The sequence below is a fragment of the Oncorhynchus nerka genome, unplaced genomic scaffold (assembly GCF_034236695.1).
Source record: "Oncorhynchus nerka isolate Pitt River unplaced genomic scaffold, Oner_Uvic_2.0 unplaced_scaffold_33___fragment_2___debris, whole genome shotgun sequence".
Classification (NCBI taxonomy): domain Eukaryota; kingdom Metazoa; phylum Chordata; class Actinopteri; order Salmoniformes; family Salmonidae; genus Oncorhynchus; species Oncorhynchus nerka.
In genome coordinates, this window is record NW_027039958.1 from 25,921 (window position 1) to 49,947 (window position 24,027).

The following is a 24,027-nucleotide window of genomic DNA, read 5'->3' on the forward strand; positions in this document are numbered from 1 at the left end:
ATGCAATATTACATTACATTACATTACATTACATTTAAGTCATTTAGCAGACGCTCTTATCCAGAGCGACTTACAAATTGGTGCATTCACCTTATGACATCCAGTGGAACAGTAGTGCATCTAAATCTTTAAGGGGGGTGAGGGATTACTTTGTCCTATCCTAGGTATTCCTTAAAGAGGTGGGGTTTCAGGTGTCTCCGGAAGGTGGTGATTGACTCCGCTGTCCTGGCGTCGTGAGGGAGTTTGTTCCACCATTGGGGGCCAGAGCGGCGAACAGTTTTGACTGGGCTGAGCGGGGAACTGTACTTCCTCAGTGGTAGGAGGCAGCAGGCCAGAGGTGGATGAACGAGTGCCCTTGTTTGGGTGTAGGGCCTGATCAGAGCCTGGAGGTACTGGTGCCGTTCCCCTCACAGCTCCGTAGGCAAGCACCATGGTCTTGTAGCGGATGCGAGCTTCAACTGGAAGCCAGTGGAGAGAGCGGAGGAGGCGGGGTGACGTGAGAGAACTTGGGAAGGTTGAACACCAGACGGGCTGGCGTTCTGGATGAGTTGTAGGGTTTAATGGCACAGGCAGGAGCCCAGCCAACAGCGAGTTGCAGTAATCCAGACGGGAGATGACGAGTGCCTGGATTAGGACCTGCGCCGCTTCCTGTGTGAGGCAGGGTCGTACTCTGCAGATGTTGTAGAGCATGAACCTACAGGAACGGGCCACCGCCTTTGATGTTAGTTGAGAACGACAGGGTGTTGTCCAGGATCACGCCAAGGTTCTTAGCGCTCTGGGAGGAGGACACAATGGAGTTGTCAACCGTGATGGCGAAATCATGGAACGGGCAGTCCTTCCCCGGGAGGAAGAGCAGCTCCGTCTTGCCGAGGTTCAGCTTGAGGTGGTGATCCGTCATCCACACTGATATGTCTGCCAGACATGCAGAGATGCGATTCGCCACCTGATCATCAGAAGGGGGAAAGGAGAAGATTCATTGTGTGTCGTCTGCATAGCAATGATAGGAGAGACCATGTGAGGTTATGACAGAGCCAAGTGACTTGGTGTATAGCGAGAATAGGAGAGGGCCTAGAACAGAGCCCTGGCGGACAACAGTGGTGAGAGCACGTGGTGTGGAGACGGATTCTCGCCACGCCACCTGGTAGGAGCGACCTGTCAGGTAGGACGCAATCCAAGCGTGGGCCGCGCCGGAGATGCCCAACTCGGAGAGGGTGGAGAGGAGGATCTGATGGTTCACAGTATCGAAGGCAGCCGATAGGTCTAGAAGGATGAGAGCAGAGGAGAGAGAGTTAGCTTTAGCAGTGCGGAGCGCCTCCGTGATACAGAGAAGAGCAGTCTCAGTTGAATGACTAGTCTTGAAACCTGACTGATTTGGATCAAGAAGGTCATTCTGAGAGAGATAGCGGAGAGCTGGCCAAGGACGGCACGTTCAAGAGTTTTGGAGAGAAAAGAAAGAAGGGATACTGGTCTGTAGTTGTTGACATCGGAGGGATCGAGTGTAGGTTTTTTTCAGAAGGGGTGCAACTCGCTCTCTTGAAGACGGAAGGGACGTAGCCAGCGGTCAGGGATGAGTTGATGAGCGAGGTGAGGTAAGGGAGAAGGTCTCCGGAAATGGTCTGGAGAAGAGAGGAGGGGATAGGGTCAAGCGGGCAGGTTGTTGGGCGGCCGGCCGTCACAAGACGCGAGATTTCATCTGGAGAGAGGGGGAGAAAGAGGTCAGAGCACAGGGTAGGGCAGTGTGAGCAGAACCAGCGGTGTCGTTTGACTTAGCAAACGAGGATCGGATGTCGTCGACCTTCTTTCAAAATGGTTGACGAAGTCATCTGCAGAGAGGAGGGGGGGGGAGGAGGATTCAGGAGGGAGGAGAAGGTTGCAAAGAGCTTCCCTAGGGTTAGAGGCAGATGCTTGGAATTTAGAGTGGTAGAAAGTGGCTTTAGCAGCAGAGAGAGAAGAGGAAAATGTAGAGAGGAGGGAGTGAAAGGATGTCAGGTCCGCAGGGGAGGCGAGTTTTCCTCCATTTCCGCTTGGCTGCCCGGAGCCCTGTTCTGTGAGCTCGCAATGAGTCGTTGAGCCACGGAGCGGGAGGGGAGGACCGAGCCGGCCTGGAGGATAGGGACATAGAGAGTCAAAGGATGCAGAAAGGGAGGAGAGGACGGTTGAGGAGGCAGAATCAGGAGATAGGTTGGAGAAGGTTTGAGCAGAGGAAGAGATGATAGGATGGAAGAGGAGAGAGTAGCGGGAGAGAGAGCGAAGGTTGGGACGGCGCGATACCATCCGAGTAGGGGCAGTGTGGGAAGTGTTGGATGAGAGCGAGAGGGAGAAGGATACAAGGTAGTGGTCGGAGACTTGGAGGGGAGTTGCAATGAGGTTAGTGGAAGAACAGCATCTAGTAAAGATGAGGTCGAGCGTATTTCCTGCCTTGTGAGTAGGGGGAAGGTGAGAGGGTGAGGTCAAAAGAGGAGAGGAGTGGAAAGAAGGAGGCAGAGAGGAATGAGTCAAAGGTAGACGGGGAGGTTAAAGTCGCCCAGAACTGTGAGAGGTGAGCCGTCCTCAGGAAAGGAGCTTATCAAGGCATCAAGCTCATTGATGAACTCTCCGAGGGAACCTGGAGGGCGATAAATGATAAGGATGTTAAGCTTGAAAGGGCTGGTAACTGTGACAGCATGGAATTCAAAGGAGGCGATAGACAGATGGGTAAGGGGAGAAAGAGAGAATGACCACTTGGGAGAGATGAGGATCCCGGTGCCACCACCCCGCTGACCAGAAGCTCTCGGGGTGTGCGAGAACACGTGGGCAGACGAAGAGAGAGCAGTAGGAGTAGCAATGTTGTCTGTGGTGATCCATGTTTCCGTCAGTGCCAAGAAGTCGAGGGACTGGAGGGAGGCATAGGCTGAGATGAACTCTGCCTTGTTGGCCGCAGATCGGCAGTTCAGAGGCTACCGGAGACCTGGAACTCCACGTGGGTCGTCTTGCGCTGGGACCACCAGATTAGGTGGCCGCGGCCACGCGTGTGGGAGCGTTTGTATGGTCTGTGCAGAGGGGAGAACAGGGATAGACAGACACATAGTTGACAGGCTACACAAGAGGCTACGCTAATGCAGAGGAGATTGGAATGACAAGTGGACTACACGTCTCGAATGTTCAGAAAGTTAAGCTTACGTAGTAAGAATCTTATTGACTAAAATGATTAAAATGATACAGTACTGCTGAAGTAGGCTAGCTGGCAGAGGCTGCGTTGTTGACTATGTAGGCTAGCTGGCAGTGTCTGCGTTGTTGACACTACACTAATCAAGTCGTTCCGTTGAGTGTAATGGTTTCTACTGTGCTACTGTGCTGCTATTCGGGGCTAGCTGGCTAGCTAGCAGTGTTGATTTACGGTACGTTGCGTTAAAAGAACGACAATAGCTGGCTAGCTAACCTAGGAAATCGCTCAAGACTACACAATTATCTTATCTTATCAATATAGACACACAATGGATTTTGTGGTAGTGGCCTGAGAGTAAACAGTGGTGTGACGTCTGTTTTGTAATGTATAGAACTGCCTTTATTTTGCTGGACCCCATTTAGAGTAAATGCTGCCTCGACAACAGCTAAATTTGATCCATAACTAATACCAATGTTGGTCAATTAAGGAATATGCTATTTAATCAGATGCCATTAGTGCCTTTTTTGGGAGTGTCAGGTTATCACAAATCTCTGGCCCTCTGTGTGGCCTTGGCACAGGTAAAATAGATTTTGAAATAGAATGACTTAGCTGCAAAACATTACCCTAAATATAAACCAACTCCGTGAACACCATCACCAGATTTGATTTAATTGTACTCAATTATTTTACATGTCAATACTTCTTGGTTGTAAATGTTGGTGGCAGTTATGAAAATAGTTGGTTACCAAAAATGCCATTGTTGATTTGACACTGTTCTCATTAGGCCATTTTCCCATATAACCAAATGGTCTACCCACTAGAAACTCGGTTACTAGTTGGACACCAAAAATTATAGCAATATTTTTTCAGTTTAAAGTATTAAAGTTAAGCTTGCCTGTTAATTACTAAAATGGTAGACTTCAGTAATTTATCGGTATCTTTGCAACCATGTGACAGCTCCAATAAGCCCCGTATGATGAGAGGCTTGTAGATTTACTATTGAGTATTCAGTTCAGAGTTTGCTGTAGGGGAACTAGTGTGCATTACCAACTGAAATTAACAAAATGAGTGAAGAGTGAGTGTGTCAGTAAGAGCCGAACGTTATCATTAGAGAAATACACCATAACAGCTGGCTAACAGATTTACCCAGCAGGACGCAAGGGTTTGATTGACCTTTTGGCCATTTTATAAACTTGGGATATGCAGAGTGAAGGTCTACAGCAACTGTAGTTACCCATTTCACTCCTATGGACCTAGAGTTGACAGTTCCCTCCTTAATTGACATGGCACTACTACAAGATACAGTAAAGGACACCCTCTGTGGTCAGACGTAACATGCTTTATTAAACTTCTCCTATTGTTATGACCCTCAGCCACTAGTAGGTCCACTTGTCAGTATTTATCATTGGTATGAAGATGCTCAGTAAGACAGAGCAAAGAACCCGAATAGACTGACACATTACTACAGGTCAACACTTAGAAATCATCAACAAAAACATTTGTGATCTTTTTAATTGTTTTACAAGATGCCTTGCCTCCAAAATACAATAGTGTTGTCAACAGAAACACCTCAATGTTACAGCTGTGTTGCAATGAACCAGTTTAACACTCCCCTCCCTATAAATGTAAAGCCAGTAGGATCTATCAGAGAAGCCAGGAGTCCTGGTCTGAAGCTGGAGGACGTAGCCTGGGGATGGAAGTTATTTAGCTCTGGCCTCCCAGGGTGTGCTTGTCAAACAGGTACTCTGCCATCTTGTTTTTGACAGCATCCATCTTGGTGAGGTTGGTGATGTGGTCTCCCAGCTTCTTAATGGCCTCCACCTGCTCATTCAGGTAATGGGTCTCCAGGAAGTCACACAGCTAAAGAGGTTAAACACAGGTCAGACAAGAGACTACAGACCATTGTAGATACAGTAACACACAAGAGCCTGGTGGTAATGGAATAAGTGCTGATACAACTAGGCAAGTCAGTTAAAAACAAATTATTTACAAGAACATCCTAACGTGGAACAGTGGGTTAACTACCTTGTTCAGGGGCAGAACAGATTTTTAGCTTGTCAGCTAGAGGATTCGATCCAGCAACCTTTTGGTTACTGGAGCAACGCTCTAACCGCGAGGCAACCTGCCACCCCTTATGCATTAGCTGCATTGTGTGCATAGTATGCATCTGGACTATCGTGTACTTGCAAAGCAGCAGGTCACACAATCCTGTGTCATTAGTTATCTCCTGGGACAGTACCTGTATTCTATGTGATACATACATGTGGTTTCACCATAACTTACATGGGGGTCAACCTTGTCAGAGGCAATCTTGTGCAGGTCCAACAGGGCCTGGTTCACATTCTTCTCCAGCTGCAGAGCACACTGCATGGCCTCCAGCCCATTGCCCCACTCATCACCTTCTGGCTTCTACACAGGACAGAGTGAACACAGACGGTGTTCAGGACTACTAGCAGATATTAAGGTTAGGATAAAGTGAACAGAATTACACCCCTCACACTCAGTTCAGTGGTTAGAGGCAGTATGTTTAGGACAATTCCAGGTTCTCTAGATCAACTTAACACTGGAGACACTTTCCTCCATGGAGTAAAAACATTTTCTATCAGTCTACAATCTAAAATGTGTTTCCTATGCTCAAGGGCTCACCTTGATGTCCTGGAGTAAAATGCGTCCACCTCGCTTGTTCTGGAAGGAGAGTAGCTTGTCGGCGTGCTCCCGCTCCTCGTCGCTGTTCTCCTTGAAGAAATGCGCGCGAAGCCAGGCAGAGCCACATCGTCACGGGAGAAATAGAAAGCCTGGGTGGATAAACACAAAACAATGTAGTTAGAAAGAAAAAAATGACAAACATTACTCGGCATTCTGTTCATGTTGTGGCAACTAAGCGTGATAATATAGGCATGAATAAGTCTAGTCTGTAGTCTACTTGGGAACCTGACAATTAACCTGTCAAGGAGTTGTTACGCGCTCTGTCCAAGGTAGGATAGATTCCCGGCTTCATTTGGATGTTATACCTACCTGGAGGCAATTAATAGCCAAGCCAAGTAGAACTCAAATGTGTACTTAACGGAGTTGAGGTTATTGGCTACAGAAAAGTCAGGTGAAGTGGAATTTAGGCGCAGGCATAATAATAAACAGGTAGATCAACAAAACGTTCATCTTGGTAGACTCCTTACCATTGAAGTGTAGGTGTAGGAGGCAAACATCTCCAAATTGATCATCCGGTTGATGGCAGCTTCGCAATCGTGGTGATAGTTCTGGCGGATCTGAGACTCCATTTTGGCAGATTATCTTTAATATCTAAATGAACCGTACAAAAAAAGAAGAGTAGGGTTTATTCGAGTTTCTTGCTATTATAGTTCAACTAAGTGTTATGTTATCAGTCCGGAATCTTCTATAATGCGGGACGAAGGCAGAGGAGTTTCGTTCAATCACTGTTAACCAAGAACTTCTTCATGCGTCTTCTCAGACTTGTGAACTGGAAGGAGCCTTGTTCGCTCTATTTATTGTTCCAAACGGAATGCGTCAGTGAAATACACCCTCACAGAGCGTAGCCAATCAACTTTAGAAATTCAACAGGAACTATGCGGATCATTTGATGACGATCCCACCGATCCCAACATTGTGTGTTCTCATGAATTCTTGCTAATCATATCGTTGGCCATCATTATTCAATAATTGTTTAATCCAAATAATGTTGTTGTCAAACCAGAAAAAATAAAGACTTAATTTTGTGTTTTATGTCTTTCTTATTCCAGAGTGTATACTTATGCTCTCATGTCAGAAGATTTTGGAGTGAGTTAGAAGATTTTATCTTAAAGAGAAGACTATTCATGTTAATCTGAGAGACTCTGATATTACGTTTTATTTTGATCCAAATGATATGGACCCTGATTTAACTTTCATTGTTCATTTGTTTATCTTTCATGGAAGATTCTTTATCCATACAATGAAGTGGGCAAAGAACAAACCCCTTTTCACATTATTTAAGATATATTATTTTGAAAAGATCAGTAAATGTAAAAACAAAAAAGCAATATAAGAGACTCATATCTCCCTCACTATCTTTAAACACCAACTGTCAGAGCAGGTCACAGATCATTGAACCTGTACATAGCCCATCTGTAAGTAGCCCATCCAACTACCTCATCCCCCCCATATTGTTACTTATTTTTTTGCTCCTTTGCACCCCAGTATCTCTACTTCCACATTCTTCTTCTGCACATCTATCACTCCAGTGTTTTATTGCTAAATTGTAATCACTTCGCCACTACGGCCAATGTATTGCCCTACCTCCCTAATCTTACCTCATTTGCACACACTGTATATATATATATATTCTATTGCGTTATTGACTGTATGTTTGTTTATTCCATGTGTAACTCTGTGTTATTGTTTGTGTCGCACTGCTTTGCTTTATCTTGGCCAGGTCACAATTGTAAATGAGAACTTGTTCTCAACTGGCCTACCTGGTTAAATAAAGGTGAAGTAAAAACATTAAATAAAAAGTGTTTAACTAATTGAAAAGGAATCTTGATATGTAATGCTCCTGTCTATTAGGTTTATGTACTCTTCTTTGTATATTTTTTTGTATTGTTGTGCTCATAATAATTAATATATATATATATATATATATATATATAAAAATATAAATGACTATCCCACTCATACACTGAAGCAAAGATAATTTATTATATTGACAAGAGAGCCGAGTGACCACAATGGCAATGCATGTGCTCAATGATTGAAGACAGGAACAGGTGGGGACCATTCTAGCTAATGAGAGGGCAGGTATGAGTGTGAGCAACACGCAACACTAAAAGTCGTTTTTCTCAAAGTTGCCGAAATGCCACGTGCATCCACATATATCAGTACATTTGTAACAGCTTAAACATTACGAAACTTCTATTCAATCAAAATCCTCAAGTAATTAGAAAATAAAATGGGATTATCTCACGCTGAAAGATTTTGGGCAAAGTAAAAGCTCTCGCCTTGACGGCTTCATCTCGGTCTGTTATTTTTTTATTTAAAAAAAAGTGTTTATTAAAAAGTAAAATTCTATTGGTAACACCTAAAGCCATAGTATCAGGCAAAAGCAATATGCTACAGTGCAGGTCTAACTACAGCAGTTATTGTTGAAAAAGGTCTGTGTTTGTTGTATCCTTTGAAGAAAATAGGGAGAATTTGAACATTCATTCTAATATTAGGCTAATTTAGAAATAGTGTACATCTAATTTTATTTTACTAGGCAAGTCAGTTAAGAACAAATTCTTATATTCAATGACAGCTTAGGAACAGTGGGTTAACTGCCTGTTTAGGTGCAGAACGACACATTTGTACCTTGTCAGCTCGGGAATTCGAACTTGCAACCTATCGGCTACTAGTCCAACGCTCTAACCACTAGGCTACCCTGCCTGTTTTGGCTTACATTTTAGGAAAAAGGGGGCCCTGTTCTAAAACAATTGGAGTAGAGGCAATACCTTACATACTAGGCCAGGAAAGACCAGGGGCTGTATAAATCAGTGGAAGCTGGGGGGAGGACCTTCCCCATCCATGTAATGTTATTCAATGTGATCTAAAAGGCTAAACTGATCCTAACCCGGCACTCTTGCTCTAACAGGCTTGATGCAAACTGCCCCAGAAGACCTCAGCTGTGTTTGAATACCCATACTAACATGCTGTATACTACATACTTAATGAGTACATACTGCATACTATATACTATTAGTTCACAGGGCTCCCGAATGGCGCAGCGGTCTAAGGCACTGCATCTCAGTGCAAGCAGCGTCACTATAGTACTGCTGTAATTGAGGTATGATTGGGCCCAGTGTCGTCCGGGTGTTGCTGGAGTAGGCCGTCATTGAAAATAAGAATTTGTTCTTAAATGACTTGCCTAGTTAAATAAAGGTTACATTTGAATATACTGTAAAAGAACTGTAAACCTTTAGTTGAGCGTACTAGCTCTTCAACTGTCTCCCGGAAGCTGATGCTGTTGCTATATGTTAGCTTGTTAGCATAACTAATTACTTGCTAGACATCATACGATTTTGGATGTGTCTGTAAATTTAATCTGGAGTGCCAGAGTGCCAGAGTACGCTCTGGGCCTTCTTAAATTCAGAGCGTTGTCAGATTGTCCTTTCGTAAATTCAAAGCGTTTTGCTCTCTGGCAGGAGAGGAGTTGGGTTGACTCGAGCGTTCTGACCTCACAACGGCAATCAAGCACCCAAGCTAACTGGTTAACTTTGGCTAGCTTGCTAGCTACTTCCAGACACAAATGAGGGAACACCTCACTCTGACCATTTTACTCGCCCTAGCAGAGCTGGTTAGGCTGTTTTCATGTTATCCAGAGCATTGGTGACTGTAACTGTGGTGCTGGCAACAATTGAATTACTCTCAGATGAGATTGCTCTGCAATCGGAGTAGATAGCCAGAGTGAATTAACAATGTCCATTGAGAACGCACAATGACTATACCACTTAGCTAAGCCTGATGTCTTAATAGCAAACTAAATGTATGTTAGGTAGCTAGCTAACATAACGGTACATACTACTGCAATGATATGCTATGCGGTTCATAAGGATAGCGTAGCTAAAGAATTGTAACTTAACTTATTTGAAAATTCTTTACATCGCTGAACATTTTCTTAACATTTATCATAATTAGTTAAAGCAATGAAATTGTATCTGCTCTCGTCTCACTTCGGCACCATATTTTCTGCCATTTTCTTAAAATGTTATGAGGCCACGCCTGTTGTCTGAAGAATTGCATTATGGGCCCTGAAAGCACGGAAATAATGTCCACTGCTTGAAAACTTCGTATTTTGGCTAATCTGGCATACTAACTATATCCATACTATGACCAGTAAACATACAATATACACTTATATACACTTACTATATACACTATATACTATATACACTTACATCACAAGTAGTATGGTTAGATGTATGTAGCTACTGATTTTGTGTAGTTATTTCTAGGCTATTGTAATCAACTTTGATATACCATTTGACAACAACAATATGTCATTTGAAACCGAAAGGTGTATCATCAAATACCATTTCTACAAAAGCCAGCCTTATTTTCTCTGTCCAATACTGTATTCCCATACCTCATACTGAAAATTGAATTGATGTTTTTTTTTAAATGTGATAAACCCGAAGTTTTTCTTTTGACTGCATTCTGGAAAAGGTCAATAATTAAGCTTCATGTGTCATTGAAACATGTGCTCTTAGAGAATGAAACAGAAGTTTACAGACCTGTGTCTCAAAGTTCAATTCCTTATATATCCTAAATCAAATATAGACACAGACTATTTCTCAATTAGCCTAACATTAGAATGGATTTTCCAAGTCTTCCAATTGTATTCTAAGGATATAACATTTACATTTACATTTAAGTCATTTAGGAGACGCTCTTATCCAGAGCGACTTACAAATATATAACATGAATACAAGTCACATATCCAAACAATGTCTAATCTAGGTTCATAAAATGTTAAGCACAACACTGAATTTGACCTGGAATGGGTAAACTATTATTTATTTTTGCCTTGGTTGTTAATTTCAGTATTCACCAAGTTATCACAAATTTATAGAAAATGACAACATAAAAAAAGTGACTGACAAATAATTGAATATAGAAATAAATCAAAATAATGGAAACTATGACCAAAGTGTGTATAGCAGTGGGTCAGGCCCTACACTAAGCGGAGTACAGGGGTCTTCAACAAACACACACATTTTTAAACAATAACCGCTGTTGTTAGACCTGCACTGTAGCATTGCTTTTGGCTGATACTACTGCTTTAGATGTGGATGCATGTGGCATTCCGGAAACTTTGAGAAAGAATATGTTTAGTTGTGCGTGTTGTTCACACGAATACCTGCCCTCTCATTGGCTAGAATGGTCCCACCTGATCTTGCCTGTCTTCATTCGTTGAGCACATGTATTTCCATTGTTAGAGTGGTCACTCATTTACATTACATTTAAGTCATTTAGCAGACGCTCTTATCCAGAGCGACTTACAAATTGGTGCATTCACCTTATGACATCCAGTGGAACAGTAGTGCATCTAAATATTTTAAGGGGGAGGGGGGGTGAGAGGGATTACTTTATCCTCTCCTAGGTATTCCTTAAAGAGGTGGGGTTTCAGGTGTCTCCGGAAGGTGGTGATTGACTCCGCTGTCCTGGCGTCGTGAGGGAGTTTGTTCCACCATTGGGGGGCCAGAGCGGCGAACAGTTTTGACTGGGCTGAGCGGGAACTGTACTTCCTCAGTGGTAGGGAGGCGAGCAGGCCAGAGGTGGATGAACGCAGTGCCCTTGTTTGGGTGTAGGGCCTGATCAGAGCCTGGAGGTACTGAGGTGCCGTTCCCCTCACAGCTCCGTAGGCAAGCACCATGGTCTTGTAGCGGATGCGAGCTTCAACTGGAAGCCAGTGGAGGGAGCGGAGGAGCGGGGTGACGTGAGAGAACTTGGGAAGGTTGAACACCAGACGGGCTGCTGCGTTCTGGATGAGTTGTAGGGGTTTAATGGCACAGGCAGGGAGCCCAGCCAACAGCGAGTTGCAGTAATCCAGACAGGAGATGACAAGTGCCTGGATTAGGACCTGCGCCGCTTCCTGTGTGAGGCAGGGTCGTACTCTGCGGATGTTGTAGAGCATGAACCTACAGGAACGGGCCACCGCCTTGATGTTAGTTGAGAACGACAGGGTGTTGTCCAGGATCACGCCAAGGTTCTTAGCGCTCTGGGAGGAGGACACAATGGAGTTGTCAACCGTGATAACATTTAACATTTAAGTCATTTAGCAGACGCTCTTATCCAGAGCGACTTACAAATTGGTGCATTCACCTTATGACCTCCAGTGGAACAGTAGTGCATCTAAATCTTTTCAGGGGAGGGGGTGAGAGGGATTACTTTATCCTATCCTAGGTATTCCTTAAAGAGGTGGGGTTTCAGGTGTCTCCGGAAGGTGGTGATTGACTCCGCTGTCCTGGCGTCGTGAGGGAGTTTGTTCCACCATTGGGGGCCAGAGCAGAACAGTTTTGACTGGGCTGAGCGGGAACTGTACTTCCTCAGTGGTAGGGAGGCGAGCAGGCCAGAGGTGGATGAACGCAGTGCCCTTGTTTGGGTGTAGGGCCTGATCAGAGCCTGGAGGTACTGAGGTGCCGTTCCCTCACAGCTCCGTAGGCAAGCACCATGGTCTTGTAGCGGATGCGAGCTTCAACTGGAAGCCAGTGGAGGGAGCGGAGGAGCGGGGTGACGTGAGAGAACTTGGGAAGGTTGAACACCAGACGGGCTGCGGCGTTCTGGATGAGTTGTAGGTTTTTAATGGCACAGGCAGGGAGCCCAGCCAACAGCGAGTTGCAGTAATCCAGACGGGAGATGACAAGTGCCTGGATTAGGACCTGCGCCGCTTCCTGTGTGAGGCAGGGTCGTACTCTGCGGATGTTGTAGAGCATGAACCTACAGGAACGGGCCACCGCCTTGATGTTAGTTGAGAACGACAGGGTGTTGTCCAGGATCACGCCAAGGTTCTTAGCGCTCTGGGAGGAGGACACAATGGAGTTGTCAACCGTGATGGCGAAATCATGGAACGGGCAGTCCTTCCCGGGAGGAAGAGCAGCTCCGTCTTGCCGAGGTTCAGCTTGAGGTGGTGATCCGTCATCCACACGGATATGTCTGCCAGACATGCAGAGATGCGATTCGCCACCTGGTCATCAGAAGGGGGAAAGGAGAAGATTAATTGTGTGTCGTCTGCATAGCAATGATAGGAGAGACCATGTGAGGTTATGACAGAGCCAAGTGACTTGGTGTATAGCGAGAATAGGAGAGGGCCTAGAACAGAGCCCTGGGGACACCAGTGGTGAGAGCACGTGGTGTGGAGACGGATTCTCGCCACGCCACCTGGTAGGAGCGACCTGTCAGGTAGGACGCAATCAAGCGTGGGCCGCGCCGGAGATGCCCAACTCGGAGAGGGTGGAGAGGAGGATCTGATGGTTCACAGTATCGAAGGCAGCCGATAGGTCTAGAAGGATGAGAGCAGAGGAGAGAGAGTTAGCTTTAGCAGTGCGGGGAGCGCCTCCGTGATACAGAGAAGAGCAGTCTCAGTTGAATGACTAGTCTTGAAACCTGACTGATTTGGATCAAGAAGGTCATTCTGAGAGAGATAGCGGGAGAGCTGGCCAAGGACGGCACGTTCAAGAGTTTTGGAGAGAAAAGAAAGAAGGGATACTGGTCTGTAGTTGTTGACATCGGAGGGATCGAGTGTAGGTTTTTTCAGAAGGGTGCAACTCTCGCTCTCTTGAAGACGGAAGGGACGTAGCCAGCGGTCAGGGATGAGTTGATGAGCGAGGTGAGGTAAGGGAGGAGGTCTCCGGAAATGGTCTGGAGAAGAGAGGAGGGGATAGGGTCAAGCGGGCAGGTTGTAGGGGCGGCCCCGTCACAAGACGCGAGATTTCATCTGGAGAGAGAGGGGAGAAAGAGGTCAGAGCACAGGGTAGGGCAGTGTGAGCAGAACCAGCGGTGTCGTTTGACTTAGCAAACGAGGATCGGATGTCGTCGACCTTCTTTTCAAAATGGTTGACGAAGTCATCTGCAGAGAGGGAGGAGGGGGGGGGGAGGAGGATTCAGGAGGGAGGAGAAGGTTGCAAAGAGCTTCCTAGGGTTAGAGGCAGATGCTTGGAATTTAGAGTGGTAGAAAGTGGCTTTAGCAGCAGAGAGAGAGGAGGAAAATGTAGAGAGGAGGGAGTGAAAGGATGTCAGGTCCGCAGGGAGGCGAGTTTTCCTCCATTTCCGCTCGGCTGCCCGGAGCCCTGTTCTGTGAGCTCGCAATGAGTCGTCGAGCCACGGAGCGGGAGGGGAGGACCGAGCCGGCCTGGAGGATAGGGGACATAGAGAGTCAAAGGATGCAGAAAGGGAGGAGAGGAGGGTTGAGGAGGCAGAATCAGGAGATAGGTTGGAGAAGGTTTGAGCAGAGGGAAGAGATGATAGGATGGAAGAGGAGAGAGTAGCGGGGGAGAGAGAGCGAAGGTTGGGACGGCGCGATACCATCCGAGTAGGGGCAGTGTGGGAAGTGTTGGATGAGAGCGAGAGGGAAAAGGATACAAGGTAGTGGTCGGAGACTTGGAGGGGAGTTGCAACGAGGTTAGTGGAAGAACAGCATCTAGTAAAGATGAGGTCGAGCGTATTTCCTGCCTTGTGAGTAGGGGGGGAAGGTGAGAGGGTGAGAGGGTGAGGTCAAAAGAGGAGAGGAGTGGAAAGAAGGAGGCAGAGAGGAATGAGTCAAAGGTAGGCGTGGGGAGGTTAAAGTCGCCCAGAACTGTGAGAGGTGAGCCGTCCTCAGGAAAGGAGCTTATCAAGGCATCAAGCTCATTGATGAACTCTCCGAGGGAACCTGGAGGGCGATAAATGATAAGGATGTTAAGCTTGAAAGGGCTGGTAACTGTGACAGCATGGAATTCAAAGGAGGCGATAGACAGATGGGTAAGGGGAGAAAGAGAGAATGACCACTTGGGAGAGATGAGGATCCCGGTGCCACCACCCCGCTGACCAGAAGCTCTCGGGTGTGCGAGAACACGTGGGCAGACGAAGAGAGAGCAGTAGGAGTAGCAGTGTTGTCTGTGGTGATCCATGTTTCCGTCAGTGCCAAGAAGTCGAGGGACTGGAGGGAGACATAGGCGGAGATGAACTCTGCCTTGTTGGCCGCAGATCGGCAGTTCCAGAGGCTACCGGAGACCTGAACTCCACGTGGGTCGTGCGCGCTGGGACCACCAGATTAGGTGGCCTGCCACGCGGTGTGGAGCGTTTGTATGGTCTGTGCAGAGAGGAGAGAACAGGGATAGACAGACACATAGTTGACAGGCTACACAAGAGGCTACGCTAATGCAAAGGAGATTGGAATGACAAGTGGACTACACGTCACGAGTGTTCAGAGAGTTAAGCTTACGTAGCAAGAATCTTATTGACTAAAATGATTAAAATGATACAGTACTGCTGAAGTAGGCTAGCTGGCAGAGGCTGCGTTGTTGACTAAGTAGGCTAGTTGGCATTGGCTGCGTTGTTGACACTACACTAATCAAGTCGTTCGTTGAGTGTAATAGTTTCTACTGTGCTGCTATTCGGGGCCAGCTGGCTAGCTAGCAGTGTTGATTACGTTACGTATGCGTTAAAAGAACGACAATAGCTGGCTAACTAACCTAGGAAATCGCTCTAGACTACACAATTATCTTTGATACAAAGACGGCTATGTAGCTAGCTATGTAGCTAGCTACGATCAAACAAATCAAGCCGTTGTACTGTAATGAAATGAAATGAAAAATGTGATACTACCTGTGGAGCGAAGCGAAATGCGACCGGATTGTTGAGTGCAGAAGTTCTGTTCGGTAGACGTTGGCTAGCTGTTGGCTAGCTAGCAGAGTCTCCTATGTTAAGGACGACATAAAACTACACACTCTAAACTACACAATTATCTTGGGTACGAAGACAGCAAAGACAACTATGTAGCTAGCTAACACTACACTAATCAAGTCGTTCAGTTGAGTGTAATAGTTGTGCTGCTAATCGGTAGACGGTGGACTAGCTAACGGTGGACGTTAGCTAGCTGGCTAGCTGCAGGGCAGTGTAGACTGCGTTAGGACGACGAAATACGATAATTACGCAATTATCTATGATACAAAGACGGCTGTGTAGCTAGCTAAGAAGAAATTGCTAAGATTAGACAAATCAAACCGTTGTACTATAATGAAATGTAATGAAATGTAATGAAATGTAATACTACCTGCAGATGGATGACAAGTGCCTGGATTAGACCCAACTCCTGTGTGAGGAAGTCCAGACGGGAAATCCAGATGCCTGGATTAGGACCTGCGCCGCTTCCTGTGTGAGGCCTCTGGATGCTAGAGCATGCTCCAACAGGATCCGCAGGTTCTTATAACCCGTGATGGCGAGATCATGGAACGGGCAGTCCTTCCCGGGAGGAAGAGCAGCTCCGTCTTGCCGAGGTTCAGCTTGAGGTGGTGATCCGTCATCCACACGGATATGTCTGCCAGACATGCAGAGATGCGATTCGCCACCTGGTCATCAGAAGGGGGAAAGGAGAAGATTAATTGTGTGTCGTCTGCATAGCAATGATAGGAGAGACCATGTGAGGTTATGACAGAGCCAAGTGACTTGGTGTATAGCGAGAATAGGAGAGGGCCTAGAACAGAGCCCTGGGGGACACCAGTGGTGAGAGCACGTGGTGTGGAGACGGATTCTCGCCACGCCACCTGGTAGGAGCGATCTGTCAGGTAGGACGCAATCCAAGCGTGGGCCGCGCCGGAGATGCCCAACTCGGAGAGGGTGGAGAGGAGGATCTGATGGTTCACAGTATCGAAGGCAGCCGATAGGTCTAGAAGGATGAGAGCAGAGGAGAGAGAGTTAGCTTTAGCAGTGCGGAGCGCCTCCGTGATACAGAGAAGAGCAGTCTCAGTTGAATGACTAGTCTTGAAACCTGACTGATTTGGATCAAGAAGGTCATTCTGAGAGAGATAGCGGGAGAGCTGGCCAAGGACGGCACGTTCAAGAGTTTTGGAGAGAAAAGAAAGAAGGGATACTGGTCTGTAGTTGTTGACATCGGAGGAATCGAGTGTAGGTTTTTTCAGAAGGGGTGCAACTCTCGCTCTCTTGAAGACGGAAGGGACGTAGCCAGCGGTCAGGGATGAGTTGATGAGCGAGGTGAGGTAAGGGAGGAGGTCTCCGGAAATGGTCTGGAGAAGAGAGGAGGGGATAGGGTCAAGCGGGCAGGTTGTTGGGCGGCCGGCCGTCACAAGACGCGAGATTTCATCTGGAGAGAGAGGGGAGAAAGAGGTCAGAGCACAGGGTAGGGCAGTGTGAGCAGAACCAGCGGTGTCGTTTGACTTAGCAAACGAGGATCGGATGTCGTCGACCTTCTTTTCAAAATGGTTGACGAAGTCATCTGCAGAGAGGGAGGAGGGGGGGGGGGAGGAGGATTCAGGAGGGAGGAGAAGGTTGCAAAGAGCTTCCTAGGGTTAGAGGCAGATGCTTGGAATTTAGAGTGGTAGAAAGTGGCTTTAGCAGCAGAGAGAGAAGAGGAAAATGTAGAGAGGAGGGAGTGAAAGGATGTCAGGTCCGCAGGGAGGCGAGTTTTCCTCCATTTCCGCTCGGCTGCCCGGAGCCCTGTTCTGTGAGCTCGCAATGAGTCGTCGAGCCACGGAGCGGGAGGGGAGGACCGAGCCGGCCTGGAGGATAGGGGACATAGAGAGTCAAAGGATGCAGAAAGGGAGGAGAGGAGGGTTGAGGAGGCAGAATCAGGAGATAGGTTGGAGAAGGTTTGAGCAGAGGGAAGAGATGATAGGATGGAAGAGGAGAGAGTAGCGGGGAGAGAGAGCGAAGGTTGGGACGGCGCGATACCATCCGAGTAGGGGCAGTGTGGGAAGTGTTGGATGAGAGCGAGAGGGAAAAGGATACAAGGTAGTGGTCGGAGACTTGGAGGAGTTGCAACGAGGTTAGTGGAAGAACAGCATCTAGTAAAGATGAGGTCGAGCGTATTTCCTGCCTTGTGAGTAGGGGGAAGGTGAGAGGGTGAGGTCAAAGAGGAGAGGAGTGGAAAGAAGGAGGCAGAGAGGAATGAGTCAAAGGTAGGCGTGGGGAGGTTAAAGTCGCCCAGAACTGTGAGAGGTGAGCCGTCCTCAGGAAAGGAGCTTATCAAGGCATCAAGCTCATTGATGAACTCTCCGAGGGAACCTGGAGGGCGATAAATGATAAGGATGTTAAGCTTGAAAGGGCTGGTAACTGTGACAGCATGGAATTCAAAGGAGGCGATAGACAGATGGGTAAGGGGAGAAAGAGAGAATGACCACTTGGGAGAGATGAGGATCCCGGTGCCACCACCCCGCTGACCAGAAGCTCTCGGGGTGTGCGAGAACACGTGGGCAGACGAAGAGAGAGCAGTAGGAGTAGCAGTGTTGTCTGTGGTGATCCATGTTTCCGTCAGTGCCAAGAAGTCGAGGGACTGGAGGGAGACATAGGCGGAGATGAACTCTGCCTTGTTGGCCGCAGATCGGCAGTTCCAGAGGCTACCGGAGACCTGGAACTCCACGTGGGTCGTGCGCGCTGGGACCACCAGATTAGGGTGGACGCGGCCACGCGGTGTGGAGCGTTTGTATGGTCTGTGCAGAGAGGAGAGAACAGGGATAGACAGACACATAGTTGACAGGCTACACAAGAGGCTACGCTAATGCAAAGGAGATTGGAATGACAAGTGGACTACACGTCACGAGTGTTCAGAGAGTTAAGCTTACGTAGCAAGAATCTTATTGACTAAAATGATTAAAATGATACAGTACTGCTGAAGTAGGCTAGCTGGCAGAGGCTGCGTTGTTGACTAAGTAGGCTAGTTGGCATTGGCTGAGTTGTTGACACTACACTAATCAAGTCGTTCGTTGAGTGTAATAGTTTCTACTGTGCTGCTATTCGGGGCTAGCTGGCTAGCTAGCAGTGTTGATTACGTTACGTTGCGTTAAAGAACGACAATAGCTGGCTAACTAACCTAGGAAATCGCTCTAGACTACACAATTATCTTTGATACAAAAGACGGCTATGTAGCTAGCTATGTAGCTAGCTACGATCAAACAAATCAAGCCGTTGTACTGTAATGAAATGAAATGAAAAATGTGATACTACCTGTGGAGCGAAGCGAAATGCGACGGATTGTTGAGTGCAGAAGTTCTGTTCGGTAGACGTTGGCTAGCTGTTGGCTAGCTAGCAGAGTCTCCTATGTTAAGGACGACATAAAACTACACACTCTAAACTACACAATTATCTTGGGTACGAAGACAGCAAAGACAACTATGTAGCTAGCTAACACTACACTAATCAAGTCGTTCAGTTGAGTGTAATAGTTGTGCTGCTAATCGGTAGACGGTGGACTAGCTAACGGTGGACGTTAGCTAGCTGGCTAGCTGCAGGGCAGTGTAGACTGCGTTAGGACGACGAAATACGATAATTACGCAATTATCTATGATACAAAGACGGCTGTGTAGCTAGCTAAGAAGAAATTGCTAAGATTAGACAAATCAAACCGTTGTACTATAATGAAATGTAATGAAATGTAATGAAATGTAATACTACCTGCGGACCGAGTGCAGATGCGACCGCTCGCTCCAACCCGCACATAACCCGTGATGGCGAGATCATGGAACGGGCAGTCCTTCCCCGGGAGGAAGAGCAGCTCCGTCTTGCCGAGGTTCAGCTTGAGGTGGTGATCCGTCATCCACACTGATATGTCTGCCAGACATGCAGAGATGCGATTCGCCACCTGGTCATCAGAAGGGGGAAAGGAGAAGATTAATTGTGTGTCGTCTGCATAGCAATGATAGGAGAGACCATGTGAGGTTATGACAGAGCCAAGTGACTTGGTGTATAGCGAGAATAGGAGAGGGCCTAGAACAGAGCCCTGGGGGACACCAGTGGTGAGAGCACGTGGTGTGGAGACGGATTCTCGCCACGCCACCTGGTAGGAGCGATCTGTCAGGTAGGACGCAATCCAAGCGTGGGCCGCGCCGGAGATGCCCAACTCGGAGAGGGTGGAGAGGAGGATCTGATGGTTCACAGTATCGAAGGCAGCCGATAGGTCTAGAAGGATGAGAGCAGAGGAGAGAGAGTTAGCTTTAGCAGTGCGGAGCGCCTCCGTGATACAGAGAAGAGCAGTCTCAGTTGAATGACTAGTCTTGAAACCTGACTGATTTGGATCAAGAAGGTCATTCTGAGAGAGATAGCGGGAGAGCTGGCCAAGGACGGCACGTTCAAGAGTTTTGGAGAGAAAAGAAAGAAGGGATACTGGTCTGTAGTTGTTGACATCGGAGGAATCGAGTGTAGGTTTTTTCAGAAGGGGTGCAACTCTCGCTCTCTTGAAGACGGAAGGGACGTAGCCAGCGGTCAGGGATGAGTTGATGAGCGAGGTGAGGTAAGGGAGAAGGTCTCCGGAAATGGTCTGGAGAAGAGAGGAGGGGATAGGGTCAAGCGGGCAGGTTGTTGGGCGGCCGGCCGTCACAAGACGCGAGATTTCATCTGGAGAGAGAGGGGAGAAAGAGGTCAGAGCACAGGGTAGGGCAGTGTGAGCAGAACCAGCGGTGTCGTTTGACTTAGCAAACGAGGATCGGATGTCGTCGACCTTCTTTTCAAAATGGTTGACGAAGTCATCTGCAGAGAGGGAGGAGGGGGAGGGGGAGGAGGATTCAGGAGGGAGGAGAAGGTTGCAAAGAGCTTCCTAGGGTTAGAGGCAGATGCTTGGAATTTAGAGTGGTAGAAAGTGGCTTTAGCAGCAGAGAGAGAAGAGGAAAATGTAGAGAGGAGGGAGTGAAAGGATGTCAGGTCCGCAGGAGGCGAGTTTTCCTCCATTTCCGCTCGGCTGCCCGGAGCCCTGTTCTGTGAGCTCGCAATGAGTCGTCGAGCCACGGAGCGGGAGGGGAGGACCGAGCCGGCCTGGAGGATAGGGGACATAGAGAGTCAAAGGATGCAGAAAGGGAGGAGAGGAGGGTTGATGAGGCAGAATCAGGAGATAGGTTGGAGAAGGTTTGAGCAGAGGGAAGAGATGATAGGATGGAAGAGGAGAGAGTAGCGGGGGAGAGAGAGCGAAGGTTGGGACGGCGCGATACCATCCGAGTAGGGGCAGTGTGGGAAGTGTTGGATGAGAGCGAGAGGGAAAAGGATACAAGGTAGTGGTCGGAGACTTGGAGGGGAGTTGCAACGAGGTTAGTGGAAGAACAGCATCTAGTAAAGATGAGGTCGAGCGTATTTCCTGCCTTGTGAGTAGGGGGGAAGGTGAGAGGGTGAGGTCAAAAGAGGAGAGGAGTGGAAAGAAGGAGGCAGAGAGGAATGAGTCAAAGGTAGACGTGGGGAGGTTAAAGTCGCCCAGAACTGTGAGAGGTGAGCCATCCTCAGGAAAGGAGCTTATCAAGGCATCAAGCTCATTGATGAACTCTCCGAGGGAACCTGGAGGGCGATAAATGATAAGGATGTTAAGCTTGAAAGGGCTGGTAACTGTGACAGCATGGATTTCAAAGGAGGCGATAGACAGATGGGTAAGGGGAGAAAGAGAGAATGACCACTTGGGAGAGATGAGGATCCCGGTGCCACCACCCCGCTGACCAGAAGCTCGGGGTGTGCAAGAACACGTGGGCAGACGAAAGAGAGCAGTAGGAGTAGCAGTGTTGTCTGTGGTGATCCATGTTTCCGTCAGTGCCAAGAAGTCGAGGGACTGGAGGGAGGCATAGGCTGAGATGAACTCTGCCTTGTTGGCCGCAGATCGGCAGTTCCAGAGGCTACCGGAGACCTGGAACTCCACGTGGGTCGTGCGCGCTGGGACCACCAGATTAGGGTGGCCGTGGCCACGCGGTGTGGAGCGTTTGTATGGTCTGTGCAGAGAGGAGAGAACAGGGATAGACAGACACATAGTTGACAGGCTACACAAGAGGCTACGCTAATGAAAAGGAGATTGGAATGACAAGTGGACTACACGTCTCGAGTGTTCAGAAAGTTAAGCTTACGTAGCAAGAATCTTATTGACTAAAATGATTAAAATGATACAGTACTGCTGAAGTAGGCTAGCTGGCAGAGGCTGCGTTGTTGACTATGTAGGCTAGCTGGCATTGGCTGCATTGTTACACTAATCAAGTCGTTCTACACTAATCAAGTCGTTCCGTTGAGTGTAATAGTTTCTACTGTGCTGCTATTCGGGGCTAGCTGGCTAGCTAGCAGTGTTGATTACGTTACGTTGCGTTAAAAGAACGACAATAGCTGGCTAGCTAACCTAGGAAATCGCTCTAGACTACACAATTATCTTTGATACAAAGACGGCTATGTAGCTAGCTATGTAGCTAGCTACGATCAAACAAATCAAGCCGTTGTACTGTAATGAAATGAAATGAAAAATGTGATACTACCTGTGGAGCGAAGCGAAATGTGACCGGATTGTTGAGTGCAGAAGTTCTGTTCGGTAGACGTTGGCTAGCTGTTGGCTAGCTAGCAGAGTCTCCTACGTTAAGTACGACATAAAACTACACACTCTAAACTACACAATTATCTTGGATACGAAGACAGCAAAGACAACTATGTAGCTAGCTAACACTACACTAATCAAGTCGTTCAGTTGAGTGTAATAGTTGTGCTGCTAATCGGTAGACGGTGGACTAGCTAACGGTGGACGTTAGCTAGCTGGCTAGCTGCAGGGCAGTGTAGACTGCGTTAGGACGACGAAATACGATAATTACGCAATTATCTATGATACAAAGACGGCTATGTAGCTAGCTAAGAAGAAATTGCTAAGATTAGACAAATCAAACCGTTGTACTATAATGAAATGTAATGAAATGTAATACTACCTGCGGACCGAGTGCAGATGCGACCGCTCGCTCCAACCCGGCTCTCTTGTCAATATAAAAAGTAATCTTTTTTTATTATTATTTTTTTTATTTTTTTATTTCACCTTTATTTAACCAGGTAAGCAAGTTGAGAACAAGTTCTCATTTACAATTGCGACCTGGCCAAGATAAAGCAAAGCAGTTCGACACATACAACGACACAGAGTTACACATGGAATAAACAAACATACAGTCAAAAATACAGTAAAAAAACAAGTCTATATACAATGTGAGCAAATTAGGTGAGAAGGGAGGTAAAGGCAAAAAAGGCCATGGTGGCAAAGTAAATACAATATAGCAAGTAAAACACTGGAATGGTAGTTTTGCAATGGAAGAATGTGCAAAGTAGAAATAAAAATAATGGGGTGCAAAGGAGCAAAATAAATAAATAAATTAAATACAGTTGGGAAAGAGGTAGTTGTTTGGGCTAAATTATAGGTGGGCTATGTACAGGTGCAGTAATCTGTAAGATGCTCTGACAGTTGGTGCTTAAAGCTAGTGAGGGAGATAAGTGTTTCCAATTTAAGAGATTTTTGTAGTTCGTTCCAGTCATTGGCAGCAGAGAACTGGAAGGAGAGGCGGCCAAAGAAAGAATTGGTTTTGGGGGTGACTAGAGAGATATACCTGCTGGAGCGTGTGCTACAGGTGGGAGATGCTATGGTGACCAGCGAGCTGAGATAAGGGGGGACTTTACCTAGCAGGGTCTTGTAGATGACATGGAGCCAGTGGGTTTGGCGACGAGTATGAAGCGAGGGCCAGCCAACGAGAGCGTACAGGTCGCAATGGTGGGTAGTATATGGTGCTTTGGTGACAAAACGGATTGCACTGTGATAGACTGCATCCAATTTGTTGAGTAGGGTATTGGAGGCTATTTTGTAAATGACATCGCCAAAGTCGAGGATTGGTAGGATGGTCAATTTTACAAGGGTATGTTTGGCAGCATGAGTGAAGGATGCTTTGTTGCGAAATAGGAAGCCAATTCTAGATTTAACTTTGGATTGGAGATGTTTGATATGGGTCTGGAAGGAGAGTTTACAGTCTAACCAGACACCTAAGTATTTGTAGTTGTCCACGTATTCTAAGTCAGAGCCGTCCAGAGTAGTGATGTTGGACAGGCGGGTAGGTGCAGGTAGCGATCGGTTGAAGAGCATGCATTTAGTTTTACTTGTATTTAAGAGCAATTGGAGGCCACGGAAGGAGAGTTGTATGGCATTGAAGCTTGCCTGGAGGGTTGTTAACACAGTGTCCAAAGAAGGGCCGGAAGTATACAGAATGGTGTCGTCTGCGTAGAGGTGGATCAGAGACTCACCAGCAGCAAGAGCGACCTCATTGATGTATACAGAGAAGAGAGTCGGTCCAAGAATTGAACCCTGTGGCACCCCCATAGAGACTGCCAGAGGTCCGGACAGCAGACCCTCCGATTTGACACACTGAACTCTATCAGAGAAGTAGTTGGTGAACCAG

The 24,027-nt window shown here is 47.2% G+C and overlaps 1 pseudogene; it reads right to left on the bottom strand.

Annotated features, from left to right (window-relative positions):
* Nucleotides 1-4,639: 4,639 nt before the first annotated feature.
* LOC135568817 (ferritin, middle subunit-like) lies at nt 4,640-6,647 on the bottom strand (annotated as a pseudogene).
* Nucleotides 6,648-24,027: the final 17,380 nt, after the last annotated feature.